A 14,113-nucleotide genomic window follows, 5' to 3' on the forward strand; every position below is an offset into this window, starting at 1 on the left:
AAAAGAGGGTCACAGTGGGAGAAGGGAGAGGAAAAAGAAAAGAGGGATAGGAAGGAGAGAGAGGGGAGGAAAAGATGAGGGAGAGAGGGGAGGGAATAAGTGGGAGACGAGGTCTAGCCCAACGCTCCTCCTGCGGGGGGGGGGGTACGAGGAGGAAGGAGGCGTTTGTTGTGTTGCCCCCGTCTTTGCCAAGGAATGGAAGGGGCCGCGGGCGGCGGCCAATGAGCGTGGGGAATGTGGAGCTGGGGGGCCCCCGGCCCCGCCCCCCGCCCCCCGTCGCGCCCCCTCTCTCTCTCCCTCCCCTCCCCGGCTGGGCCCCGACGCCGCCGTCGCCATGATGCTTGTTTGCTTTCAATGAAAACGAGGGGGGCGAAGAGGAGGAGGAGGCGGCGGTGGCGGCAGCAGCAGCAGCAGCAGCAGCAGCAGCAGCAGCAGCAGCAGCAGCGCGAAGGAGGAGGGGGACAGCAGCGCCGACGACCTGGAGAGGAGGAGGAGGAGGAGGAGGAGGATCGGCAGTGGCAGGAGGAGGAGCAGCAGCAGCAGCACCCCCGCCAGCAGCACTAGCTGCAGCAGCAGCAGCAAGGGAGCAGCGGGCGCAGCAGCCCCGCTCCGCTCCTGACGGTCCAGTGGCGGCGGCGGCCCTGGTGGGAGACAAAGAGCGAAGAAAGAAGGCGGCGACGGCGGCGGCGCTGCAGCAGCGGGGGGGGACTGGTATGGTGGTTTCACAGGTAGAGCCCCGCTGCACTCACTGGGAGGCGGAGGAGGGCGGCCAACCCCGAAAGGTAAAGAGCCCGGCGGGGGCCCCCTCGCCTCCGCCAGGACGAGGACGAGGAAGGGGGGGGGCTCCCCGGGGGGAGCCTGGGCTCTTGCAGGGTGGGGGGGGGCTGCTGCAGGGGCGGGAGGGGCAGCCGGAGCGGCCCGCCGAGGGGAGAGGGGGCGCCGGCCCCGGGAATCGGTCCCCTGCGCGGGGACCAAGCGCCGGCGCCTCTCAGAAGTTGTTTCTGGGGGAAACGCTTCCCGTCCTCCACCGTCCCGGGGGCCCCCAAGCCTCATCTCACCGCTCCCGAGCGGCGAAGGGGGGGGGGGGAGGCGGGGAGGGACTGTCGCCTCCATAGCCCCGGGCCTTAACCCGCCCCCGCTCCGCACCGCGCTTGATTTCCTCCCCCTTTTCGTGCATTTCAGCGCCGTCCGGGCCGAAAGGTAAAGCGAGAAACAGTTGGCGGGGCTCTACGGATCCAAACTTTTATTCATTTTTTTTTTTAATCAACCCCCCCCCCCCCCGCATCGTTGGTCGTGTCGGGCTCGGCAAACCGGTGCGGCTCGGCCACCCGAGCCGGCGCATTCTTGGAGGGTGGGAAGGTGGCCGGGCTTGCAGGTGGAGCGGCGGAGGCCGGGGGGCGGCGGGGGGGGGGGGAGCCACGGCCCCGCGCTCGTCGCCTCCGGTACCGGAGGGAGAGGGAGAAAGAGGGGAGCGAGCGGCTGGGGGCCGTGATTGACAGGCGCTCCGTGCAATGGGGGCCGGGCTCGGTGGGCGGGGCTTGTGGTGACGTGCAGGCAGTGGCTGGGTCGGGAGCACGGCGAGCCTCACACATGTCCGGAATAAACAGTGCGCCCGGCCCGCAGCTCACGCCTTTAAGGCAGGCGCCGGCTTTCTTGCCCGCCGACCGAGAAACGGCGTTACCTTTAAGCCATCCGGAGCGATGATAATATTATTGGGATTTATTAAGCGCTTATTATAATAATGGGATTGGTTAAGCGCTTACTATATTAATAATAGTGGCATTGGATTAATAATAGTGGCATTGGATAAGCGCTTACTATATTAATAATAGTGGTATTGGATAAGCGCTTACTATATTTATGGTCTTGGAGAAGCGCTTACTATATTAATAATAATGGTCTTGGAGAAGCGCTTACTATATTAATGATAATGGTCTTGGAGAAGCGCTTACTATATTAATAGTGGTATTTGATCAGCGCTTACTATATTAATAATGGTATTTGATCAGCGCCTACTATATTAATAATGGTATTTGATCAGCGCTTACTATATGAATAATGGCATTGGATAAGTGCTTACTATATTAATAATGGTATTAAGCGCTTACTATAATAATGGTATTTGATCGGCGCTTACTATAATAATGGTCTTTGATCAGCGCTTACTATTATCATAATGGTATTTTTTAAACGCTTACTATAGTAATAGTGGTATTTATTAAGCACTTACTATTATAATGATATTTTTTAAGCGCTTACTATAGTAATAATGGTATTAAGCGCTTACTATAAAAATGGTATTTGATCAGTGCTTACTATTATCATAATGGTATTTTTTAAGCGCTTACTATAATGGTATTTGTTAAGCACTTACTGTAATAATGGCATTTGTTAAGCGCTTTCTATTATCATAATGGTATTTTTTAAGCGCTTACTATAGTAATAGTGGTATTTGTTAAGTGCTTTCTATTATCATAATGGTATTTTTTAAGCACTTACTATAGTAATAGTGGTATTTGTTAAGCGCTTACTCTTATAAGGGTATTTTTTAAGCGCTTACTATATTAATAATGGTATTAAGCGCTTACTATAAAAATGGTATTTGATCAGCACTTACTATTATCATAATGGTATTTTTTAAGCGCTTACTATAATAATGGTATTTGTTAAGCACTTACTGTAATAATGGCATTTGTTAAGCGCTTTCTATTATCATAATGGTATTTTTTAAGCGCTTACTATAGTAATAGTGGTATTTGTTAAGCACTTACTCTTATAATGATATTTTTTTAAGCGCTTACTATGTTAATAATGGTATTAAGCGCTTACTATGTTAATGGTATTAAGCGCTTACTATAAAAATGGTATTTGATCAGCGCTTACTATTATCATAATGGTATTTTTTAAGCGCTTAGTAATAATAATGTTGGTATTTGTTAAGCGCTTACTATGTGCAGAGCACTGTTCTAAGCACTGGGGTAGACACAGGGGAATCAGGTTGTCCCACGTGGGGCTCACAGTCTTCATCCCCATTTTACAGATGAGGGAACTGAGGCACAGAGAAGTGAAGTGACTTGCCCACAGTCACACAGCTGACAAGTGGCAGAGCTGGGATTCGAACTCATGACCTCTGACTCCAAAGCCCATGCTCTTTCCACTAAGCCATGCTTAGTATAATAATGGTATTTGTTAAGTGCTTAGTATAATAATGGTATTTGTTAAGCACTTACTGTAATAATGGCATTCATTAAGCGCTTTCTATAATAATGGTATTTGTTAAGCACTTACTATAATAATAATGGTATCTGTTAAGCGGTTTCTATAATAATGATATTTGTTAAGCGCTTACTATGTGCCAAGCACTGCTGTAAGCGCTGGGGTAGAATCAAAGTCATCAGGTTGTCCCACATGGGGCTCACAGTTTAATCCCCATTTTACGAATGAGGCCCAGAGAATGATAATACTTATGTCTTTGACGTGGGTTTTAATCCCACCTCCCCACTTGGCTACTGTGTGACTTTGGGCAAGCCATTTAACTTCTCTGTGCCTCAGTTCCCTCACCTGTAAAATGGGGGTTAAGATTGTGAACCCTACATGGGACAACCTGATTGCCTTGTATCTACCCCCGTGCTTAGAACAGTGCTTTGCACATAGTTAAACGCTTAGCAAATACCATGATTTCCAGTGCTTAGAACAGTGCTTGGCCCACAGTAAGCACTTCACAAATACCATCATTATTATTATTAAGATGTGTGCCAAGCGCTGGTCTACACTTTGGGGTAGATCCAAGTTAATCAAGTTGGACACAGTCCCTGTCCTGTACTGGGCTCACACTCTTAATCCCCATTTTACAGATGAGGTGAATGAGGCCCAGAGAATAATAATAATAATAACGGTATTTGTTCAGCCTTACTATGTGCCAAGCACTATTCTAAGCACTGGGGTAGATACAAGGTAATCAGGTTGTCCCACGTGGCGCTCACAGTTTTAATCCCTATTTTACAGATGAGGTGACCAAGGCCCAGAGAAGTGAAGTGACTAGGTCACACAGGTCACACAGGTGGACATGTGGCGGAGGTGGGATTAGAACCCAGGTCCTTCTGACTCCCAGGCCCATGCTCTATCCACTAAGCCACGCTGCTTCTCTAAGTGGATGGGCAGCAAGGATGGATAACCGTACCTGAATGCTAGGGAAAATGCATTTGGGGAGGGGTGTCTCTCTGGGATGACTTAATCAGCTGTGTGAGACAATACTGTTCTTATGGATTCTCCCAAATCCTCACAGAGCCCTGCACACAGTAAGTGCTCAATAAAATATGACTGCCTAATTGTAGCCAACCCAGCGCTTTACTCAGTGCTTGTCACATAGTAAAGCGCTTAGTGAGTATTGTTGTTGTAACTTATTTTTGGGGAGGACATTTTTCACTCCTAGTCCAACCCCAGGGAAATATGCTTTTACAGGCAAAGGGTTTGGCCTTTCTATTGATATTTGTATCAGATGATCCATTAGAGAAACTTTTTCAGCAAGTCAGTGGCTCAAGGGGTAGGTCAGGCATTTTAGCCTTTAACGACTTTCTGCAAAGTAACCAAATATTTGCACAACATCGATAAGTAAAAAGGATGAAAGGTTGGCATTTGCAGGTGGGTGAGTGGAATTCTTGATATGTTTTTGAATATATTTTATTTTGGTGATTTAGCTTAAACTTCCATCCTCAGAAGGAATGGAAAAGAAGCTTTAGTAATTTACTCCAATAATAGCAACCAAATTAGGCTGTTCTTCTATTTAACCTTGAAACTTTTCCTAGCCTCCCCCACCCTCATTAAGTCTGCTTAGAGAAGCAGCATGGCCTAGTGGAAAGAGCTTGGGCCTGAAAGTCAGGAGGACCTGGGTTCTAATCCTGGCTCCGCCACTTGTCTGCTGCATAACCTTGGCCAGGGCACTGCTCTGTGCCTCAGTTTCCTCATCTGGAAAATGGGGATTAAGACTGAGCCCCATGTGGAACAGGAACACTGTCCAACCCGATTATCTTGTATTTACTCCAGCACTTAATTCAGTGCCTGGCACATAGTAAGCGCTTAACAAATGCCGCAATTAAATAAGGCTGTCAAGGAGAGAGAGAGTGAAACTTCATAACTTTTGAGAATAACCAAGTGTATTCTGACTGATACATTTGAGCCATCCGCAATTTGCTATGTATACGTAAGCCATGTGGCCCCAAAATTGATCTGTCTGCATTCCAACTAAGATTTTAATTTGCTTTCTCCTTCCAGCCTTATTTGCCCCTTGAGAACTCTGCTAGGTATCTTTTGGTCTTGTTGCATGTTAGATTTTGGTTCTGGGGTGCTAACTTATGTAGTCCAGCTAGTGGTTTAGAAGAACCAAACAGTTAAAAATATACAGCACACATCAGCAAAAGAGTGTTTTGTTCGAAAAATTGAAGAAGGTTTTTCAGAGCCTAGCTCTGGTTGGTTGGGTATAAACTGGTAATAAACAATCCTGATCTTGTGGGCAGGGAATCTGTCTACCAGCTCTGTTGTATTGGACTCTTCCAAGAGCTTAGTATAGTGTTTGATCCCCAGTAAGCACTCGATAAACACTATTGAAAGATTGATCAGTCTTCCCAGTTGGGGCTTTGGGGTGATGTGAGACTTGAAAATGCCACTGTTTTCCAGCTTATATTTACTTATATTTGCCTCAAGTCCAATTAACTTGTATATAAATGGGTCTTCCTCTTGACAAGCCCAGCCAGAAGAACAAATTTGACTCCAGTTGGAGTCTGCGAGTGTGCATATTGCAGTTTCTTCTGGGAGAGAAATATCTGTTACAATAGATGGCCAGAAAAAGTTTAAATTTTTATCTGTAAAATTGAAGAGAATGCCCAGATGGTCTTTAGTTTCCCCCCTCTAAAGCTGACCAGGTCACCCACATAATTGTGTCTTCAATGACCAGGCAGGTGACCTTTTATGATGGTGGGTACTAATTTGACAGAAGCAATTGAGTAAATGTAAGAACCTTCCCCCACCCCCAGAGCCCCAATTAAGTCTCGAAACCAGACGATTCAAAGAAAACTTAGAACAAGAGGTCGTCTTTCCGACCTCCATAGGATCTTATTCCATATCGCTTAGGTTTTGCTCAATGCTTAAAAGATACAGCACCCTCTGACAGACTGTTTTCAGCTCAGTACCCTCTTGGCCTCATGGCAGCCGTTGGAGAAAGGGGTGTAGGATATGTCCTAATCAGAGAGGTTAAGTCACCCTGGCAGAGCAGGTGGACTGACAGGCCAGCTCTTTGTTCTGCTGCTTCCCACTACTGCTTTTTCCCCTTACCTATCCCTAAAGTCTAATTCTCACTTCTCTGTATCATTATTTCTTAAGGTTTTTGGCTGTTTCTTGTGAAGCGAGATGTGTGTGTTGAGAGAATTCTGGAAAGTGGATTGTAAAGCTGGTTCAAATTTGGTCTCCTTTGTGGCCCTGGGAGGGTAATCTTATCCGTTTCTTCCATTTACGTTTCCATTGTAACTTGGTACTATTTCAAGGGGCAATGTGAGAGGTTTCATTTGCAGAAGAGTTTGGTGCTAAAGTGTTAAATCAATATTAATGGAACACTTCCCAGTCTCAACTCTGCTCTACCCGGAGTTCTGTGGAGAAAGACTCAACGGTTCAAATTTGGAACTTCATAAAGTGTCATACTATATTTGGTATATTTTGGGGATCATGGTTTTGAATGTAGTTTTATTGTTACTGATTTTTTTTACAGAGAGTTTTGCTAGGAAAACGAAACTTAATTTGTAAAACACCTTGAAGTCTGCTCATGGAGCTGCCAGTTGAAAATAAAACCTTAAAATTCAAGATACTTCATGTATACCTTACACACACATGTGTAAATTCTACTGAATTTAGGGTCCATTCCTCAGACTTTGCCTTGCCTGGCAAAACCACGATTAGCCAGGAATAGTTCTCTCTCTGTCTCTCTCTGTCTCTCTCTGTCTCTCTGTCTCTGTCTCCCTGTCACAGTCCTGTTCTTAGGGCCAGTTTTCTTGACTTTCCAAGAAATGGCCAAAATGATGACAAGAAGTTGGACCCTAGACTTAAGTTCATTCCCTGCCACCACCGAGGGTCCATACTTACCCTTTTGCGGTCCCCTAAGAGCCACTGACAGAGGCAGAAACGTATTACTGTTTTTACAGTAGAGTGGACATGCTTGTCATTCAGGGTTCTTTGGTTCTCCTTAGGCTGTGAACCATGAAATGTGACCACAGAGGTCACCCCAAATAAGTAAAACATACCCACTTTAAAACCACAAATGACCAGCACAGCCAGGTAATGAAACAAATGTCCTTCGCTCCCGTTACTTAAATTCCAGAAGGCAGAGTGGGAACCGGAAGGCACCTTGAAGAGCCATGCAGGGCCTTGGCAGACAGGATTCCCAGAATCCTCTCCCCTCAATGTACCAGCTGGACGGACACCTGCTTAGTGGGTGAGTTGGACTCAGTTGGGTAATTTCTTTCTCCCAGGCCCTGATTTCCTTTCGCCAATCAAGAATGTTCAAATCCTCTTTTGTATTTACAAAACAAAATGTTTTTGGGTGGATTAGAAGCTAAGTCTCTTCCTTCTGGTGGTATGCTGGTCATTTATTTTAAAATGTCCAAATATGTGCAATCCACAGTGTCACTAGTTTTGGGGTAGTTGATGTTGATATTTAGTTGAAGTGTGTGTAAATTCAAGAACAGTAAAGGAAAAAGGAAGCTACTCACTGAAGAAAGGTCATCCAATGTAAAGTAACTTGACTACCCATTATATAATTCAGTTACCAAGATTTCTCATGACAGCACCCTAGGGCAATACACTGTTTGGTATTTGATGCTAAATATTAAGTTAGTTTCAGTTTAACTATTGAAGTATTGCTGGGACTTAGGAGATATTTGGAGCTTGTCATTTTCTGAAAACTTCAGTTTTTGTTTGACACTTCAACTTTCCACCAGGCTGACTCAAGTCTGTACAGTATCATGCAAAGCAAACCCACTGATTTAGCCACGCACCAAACAATCCGAATTTAGCCTGCTTTGGATTTCTGTACTTTTTGTCTGCTTCCTTCATTTCGATTTTAGTAAGATGTTTAAAAGGATTCGGTACCATTTGGACAAAATGCATCGTTAAAAGTGATATTAGTAATTTTTTTTTCATTTGGTATTTCCACCCAGGACTGATCTTCTGCAGATTAAGGGTGTGAGAAATCACCAGACCCATGGAGGGGAGAGTGGCGATCTGTCGCATGTGAGAGGGGAGAGAGTTCCAGGCCAGAGGGAGGATGTGGGCAAGGAGTCAGTGGTGCGATAAACCAATATCGTATGGTACAGCGAGTGGGTTGGCGTTACGGGAGCCAAGTGTCCGGGCTGTGTTGTAGGAGGAGATCAACGAGGTGAGATAGGAGCGGGAGAGCTGATTGAGAGCCTGAAAGCAGACAGTATGGAGTTTCTGTTGGACCCGGATGTGGATCAGTGGTTAAAACAAGTCTCTCCAGGGAAAGATTCACCAATCATTCAATGGTTTTTACTGAGCACTTACCATGTGCAGAGCACAGTACTGAGCGCTTGGGAGAGTCCAATACAATAGAGTTGGTAGATACCTAACTTCTGGTTACGTCAATGGTTATTTGAAAATGGAGGAGTTTTGGCTAAGGTGGATGAAGGGTTGAGAGATTAGCAGAGGCCCAAGTGCAAAGACTGATGCTTCTAGTCAGGTGTAGGTAGTTTAAGGGCTAAAAACTGGGTATAGTGTTTCTGGCAGTGTGCCCAAAGGGGCAAAAAACAAACAGTACCTGGTATCTGCTTCTCTTCTTGCTAAACCTGGGTGGAGTGATTTTACTAATAAATATCAAAAGGGAGTAATAGCCTAAATCACTTAAAAAGAGTAGCAGCCTGGCCCAGTGGAAAGAGCATGAGCCTTTAGAGTCAGAGGACCTGGGTTCTAATTCTGGCTTTGCCAACTGCATGCTACGTGATCTTGGGCAAGTCACTTAACTTCCCTGTGCCTCAGTTCTCCTGTGCCTCCTACTTAGACTGTGAGCCCCATGAGAGACAGGACTTTGGCTAACCTTATTTGCTTGTCTCTACCCCAGCGCAGTGTTTGACCCATAGTAAGTGCTTAACAAACACCATAAAAAAGTTGGCTGCAGGTACTGCCTTTTGTTTACCGAGGCTAAGGACTATTGAAGTTTTTTAGGTAAGACGGTTTCCTGCAGAATGGCTTGGTTTGGCCATAAGAAATATTTTCAGGGTCAATGGTGTTAACTGAGTGCGGTACTAGCCATTGGAGGAAAGTGCAAAAGATGTGATCATTGACCTCAAGGAGCTTTTAATCTAACTGATCAATCACTCTTATTGACCGAGTGCTTACTGTGTCAGAACACTGTACTAAGTGCTTGGGAGAATACGGTATAACAGAATTGGTAGACACATTCCCTGCCCTCAGTGAATGCACAGTCTAGAGGCTAATCTAATGGGGAAACGTTAGACACAATTTGACTAATAAAACCAGGCTGAGAGTGAAAATAGATATATATTCCCTTGGGCCTATTGAGAATGCACAGTAGCTGAGAGAATAATTAGTGGAGGAAATGGCCCTTTACTCATCCCCCATCAGGCATTTCTTTTATATTAATGCCTGTCACCCCCACCTCCCTTGTCTCCCCCCACCCCAGACTGAGAGCTGTTTTGGGCAGGGACTTTTAACTGCCAACTCTGTATTGTACTTCTCCCAAGTACCTAGAGCAGTGTTCATTGAGTAGTATTTATTAAGCGCATACTGTCTGCAGAGCTCTTGGGAAAGAACAATTCAACAATAAATAGTGACAATCCCTGCCACAACAAGCTCACAGTCTAGAGAGGGGGAGACAGAAATCAATACAAATAAATAAAATTACAGATACATACATTAAATACAAAAAATTACAGATACTGGGCCCACAGTAAGTGCTCCATAAATACCATTGACTGATGGGACAGTGTTTAGGGATGCTTGATGGAACTTGAAGGCCCATCTCCTCCAAAAGGCCTTCCCTCACTAAGCCCTCCATTCCTCTTCTCTCACTTCCTTCTGTGACCCCTGACTTGCTCCCTTTATTTGCCCCCCTCTCAGCCCCACAGCACTTAGGGCCCTATCTGTCGTTTACTTATACTGATGTCTGTCTCCCCCTCTAGACCATAAGCACATTGTGGGCAGGGAATGTGTCTGTTTATTGTTTTATTGTACTCTATCAAGCACTTGGTATAATGCTCTGCACACAGTAAGTGCTGAATAAATACGATTGACTGACTGACTGAACCCCTTCCAGGCGGAGGGGGGAGGGTTGGTTTGGTGGGTTGCAGATGGGTGAACTTAAAGAGAAAGACACTGCCACCCCAATAAATAAATAAATAAATGGTAGTGGTCTTAAAGCGGGGGCGGGGAGGAACGGGGGAGCCTGCAAGAAATGGGCCAGCTTTGGAGCCGGCCTCCCCATCCCCTCCCCTCACCGCACCAACCACTGGGCCGGTCCCAGGTGTTCCAGTCAGACTCCTGCCCTGGCTGCCTCTCTACAGTAGCTGCTCTGAACCCCCTCACAAGTGGAGTCTGCCTTCTTGGAATTGGGCACTGGGTGCTAATCCCAGCTCTTCCTCTTGTCTGCTGTGTGACATCTGTGCTGGTTACCTCATCTTTAAAATGAGGAATGAGCCCCACATGGGACAGGGACTGTGTCCTACCCAATTTGCTTGTATCCACCCCAGCTCTTAGTACAGTGCCTGGGACAGAGTAAGTGCTTAACAGATACCATTATTATTATTATTAACTCAGTTCACCCCCCCCCCATTTTTTCTGTATTTGTCATGTCCAAGATGTCCCGTCCTTGGGCTCCCAGTCTTGTTTCCCTGAGGAACCTCCAAATCTCTTGAGTCCTGTTTCCGACTCCTCCTCCTCTTCATGGGGTCAATGCTGACATCTCCCTCAGCTTGTCAAGATCTATGTGGAACATCCATTTTCTTTGCTGCTTTCATTTTCTCTCAGTAAGGCTTTCAGTTCGGTGGGTTCATCTCTCATCGAGGCTCACCATCATCTTAAATTCTTCAGCCTGCTTCTCCTCGTTTCTGAGACTCAAAGGGGTTTGGTTCACCCTTTTCACCAAATGGCAGTCCCAGCACTGTCCTGAAAGATTGGGGGAGTACAGCAGTCCAAAGACATGACCCCAGCCCTCAAGAAGTTTAGACCCCAAAAGGGCAGGACGCTCTAAATACAGCCCACATTTGTGGCAGGTAACTGAGCAGAGACTAAACAACTGTGGAATTCAGATAAAAGTTTATCAGGAATATTCCTGTGTCTGAGGGCAGAGGTTTCTACCCAACTAACCTCCCTGTGTCAGCTTAAATGATATTTTTAAGTGCTTAATATGTGCCAGGCACTGTAGTAAGCATTGGGATAGATACAAACTAATCAGGTTGGACACAGTTCATATCCCACATAGGGCTCACTGTCTTAATCCCCATTTTATAAATGAGGAAACTGAGGCCCAGAGAAGTGAAGTGACTTGCCCAAGATCGACAGCAGGCAAGTGGTGGAGCCAGGATTACAGTCCAGGTCCTTCTAACTCCCAAGCCCGGGCCCTATTCACTAGACCATGCTGTTGCTTGGAGAGGAATTGCAAAAGGCCGAGTGAGACCATCCCCTCTCCCCGCAGGCCCTCCACTGCCAGCTCCCTCCCCGGCTCAGCTAGTGATTTGTTGAGTGCTTACTATATGGCAGACAATGTTCACACTGGGATAGTTGCAGAACAATCAGATGAGACTTAGTCCCCGTCCTACCTGGGACTCAGGAACTGAGAAGGGAGAACCGGCAATGAATCCCCATTTTACAGGTGGGGAAACGGGCCCACTGAAGATAAGTGACTACCCAAGGTTACCCAACAGGCAAGGGGCAGAGCCAGCCTTAGGACCCAGGGATTCTGGCGCCTGGTCATTGGTGCTTCACGTGAGGCCAGGTTCCTTCTCTTCAGTCTCCTTGTCTGACTTTCTGCTCCTGCCACAACTTCCTGTCACCCCCCTCCTCACCGCCCTCTATCCCCTTAATCTGTTGACAGGGCCATCACTCTCATGATTCAGCGTGAGACTGCGGGAAGTAGCGTGGCCTAGTGGAAAAAGCCCGGGCCTGGGAGTCAAAGGACCTGGGCTGTCATCCCGGCTCTGCCGCTTGTCTGCTGGGCAAGCTTGGGGAAGTCATTTCACTTCTCTAAGATTCAGTTTTCTCATCTAAAATGGAGATTCAATTCCCGTTTTCCCTCCTACCTGGACTGTGAGCCCCATGAGAGGAAAGTACTGTGTCCAACCTGAACATCTGGAATCTACCCCAGCACTTAGTTCAGTGCTCGGCATATAGTAAGTGCTTAGTTATTTTTTTATGATAAGGGTTTACTATGTGTCAAACACTGTTCTAAACGCAGGGGTAGGTACAAGTCAATTAGATTGGACACAATCCCTGTACCACATGGGGCTCACAGTCTAAATAGGAGGGAATACAGGTATTTAATCCCCATTTTACAGTTGAGGAAACTGGAGAAGTGAAGTGACTTGCCCAGTGTCATGCAGCAAGCTATTGGCAGAACCAGGATTAGAACCTGACTTTCAGGCCCATGCTATTATAATTTTATTATTCCTCATTGCCATGTGGGCTCTTCTGATTCTGTACATCTGAAGAAGTATCCTCTGTCAAACTTCCCATGATGTGTAGCTTGAGAGCGTCCTAGAGTTCAAAAGTGCACTGCTGGTTCTGTGGGTAATTTAAACAAATCTTTGAAAATTAGCAATCAGCGAACTCACCCAGGAAAATGTTCACATATCTACATCCTAATGTTTCCTGCAAGGTTTTAGGGGAATGGTGGGAGTGGACTACGAATATCAAGTGACTTTTTTGGAGGGGGGGTGGACTTTAAAAAGAATAATTTAAACCAATACAAATGTAAATGTGTATTTAATTGGTATCTTTAAGAGGAGGAAAGATTTCTGAGAGAACAATGTGAAGTGGTTCAAAATGAAGCTGGAGCCTAAAAATAGGTTAAATTTAGGGCTTTGAATAGCGGGATTTTTTCGTTGGAAAGGATGAAGAGCCTTTTTAGTGATACAGTTTTATTCCAGGAGTTTTGTATTTCGGGAGGGAGGATGGGAAGCATCTAATGGGGCGGGATGTGCGTGTGTGTATGTGTTTTTAAAAGGTACCAAAATACTGTCAGTGTTTCTAACTCAGGGGAGAAGGAGGCAGATTTGTTTCTTATGGGGCATCTTTTGAGCTACAGGTCTGTAACTTGAAGCGTCCAAGCTTGTAGGATGGATGACAAATTGTCTGATGGGGTTGGAGAGGAAGTTGTATAGGAAGCAAAGAGGTCCATGGAGTTCATTTGCAGATCTTCTTTGTGTGCAGAGTTCTTTAGTATTAAAGCAATCTTCTGTAAAAGCAATCTCCATACAAAATGAGTTAACCCAGAAAATGGCTTTAATAGACACCTTACATTGGAAGTGAAATTTCCTCCTGTCTCACAGATTGACCCAGCCAGCTCGCCTTTTCCAGAATGACACCCACTCAGTCCGGCGGTTTGAAAATGAAGTTCTGAGTGGTTTTGGGGGACTCACATAGTATGGGAGTTGTTATTCTTTTAAAGGGGAAGGAGGAGGAATTGGGCTCTGTTTTCTGAAGACGAATGGGGTGTGGAGCCTGAAAAAGTTTTTTAAGCTCCCACTCAACAGAGGTAGGAAATCCCCAAAGGCTTGAAAGGGTTAGGGCCTTATGATTTTGGCAAGATAAGAGAGTGTTCTGCAGCTTGGATGCCATTGTGACATTCGACATCATCAAGAGAAGCTGCTCAGCCTAGGGCAAAGAGCAACGGGTCTGGGAGTCAGAGGATTGGGTTCTAACCCTCAGCCCCACTACTAGTCTGCTGTGTGACCTTGGAAATGTCTTTCTTTCTCTGGTCCTCAGTTCCTTCATCCACAAAATGGGGATTCAGGACCTGTTCTTCCTACTACTTACTTAAACTGTGAGTCCCATGTGGGACCTGATTATCTTGTATCTGCAGTAGTGCTAAGCGCTTAGT

The 14,113-nt window shown here is 45.9% G+C and overlaps 1 protein-coding gene across 3 annotated transcripts in view; it reads left to right on the top strand.

The window, feature by feature from the left end:
- The first annotated feature begins 532 nt into the window (after nucleotides 1-532).
- Nucleotides 533-14,113, top strand: part of CNOT6 (CCR4-NOT transcription complex subunit 6) — a 48,858-nt gene continuing 35,277 nt past the window's right edge. For 2 of the 3 annotated variants that reach the window (XM_029052804.1, XM_029052806.1), the window contains exon 1: nucleotides 533-782. The gene's annotated coding sequence lies outside the window, so the exon portion shown is untranslated. Of the gene's footprint in view, nucleotides 783-7,363; nucleotides 7,478-14,113 lie in introns of all 3 variants that reach the window. The other variant, XM_029052805.1, reaches the window with a different exon arrangement.

This window comes from Ornithorhynchus anatinus, chromosome X2 (assembly GCF_004115215.2).
Source record: "Ornithorhynchus anatinus isolate Pmale09 chromosome X2, mOrnAna1.pri.v4, whole genome shotgun sequence".
NCBI lineage: Eukaryota > Metazoa > Chordata > Mammalia > Monotremata > Ornithorhynchidae > Ornithorhynchus > Ornithorhynchus anatinus.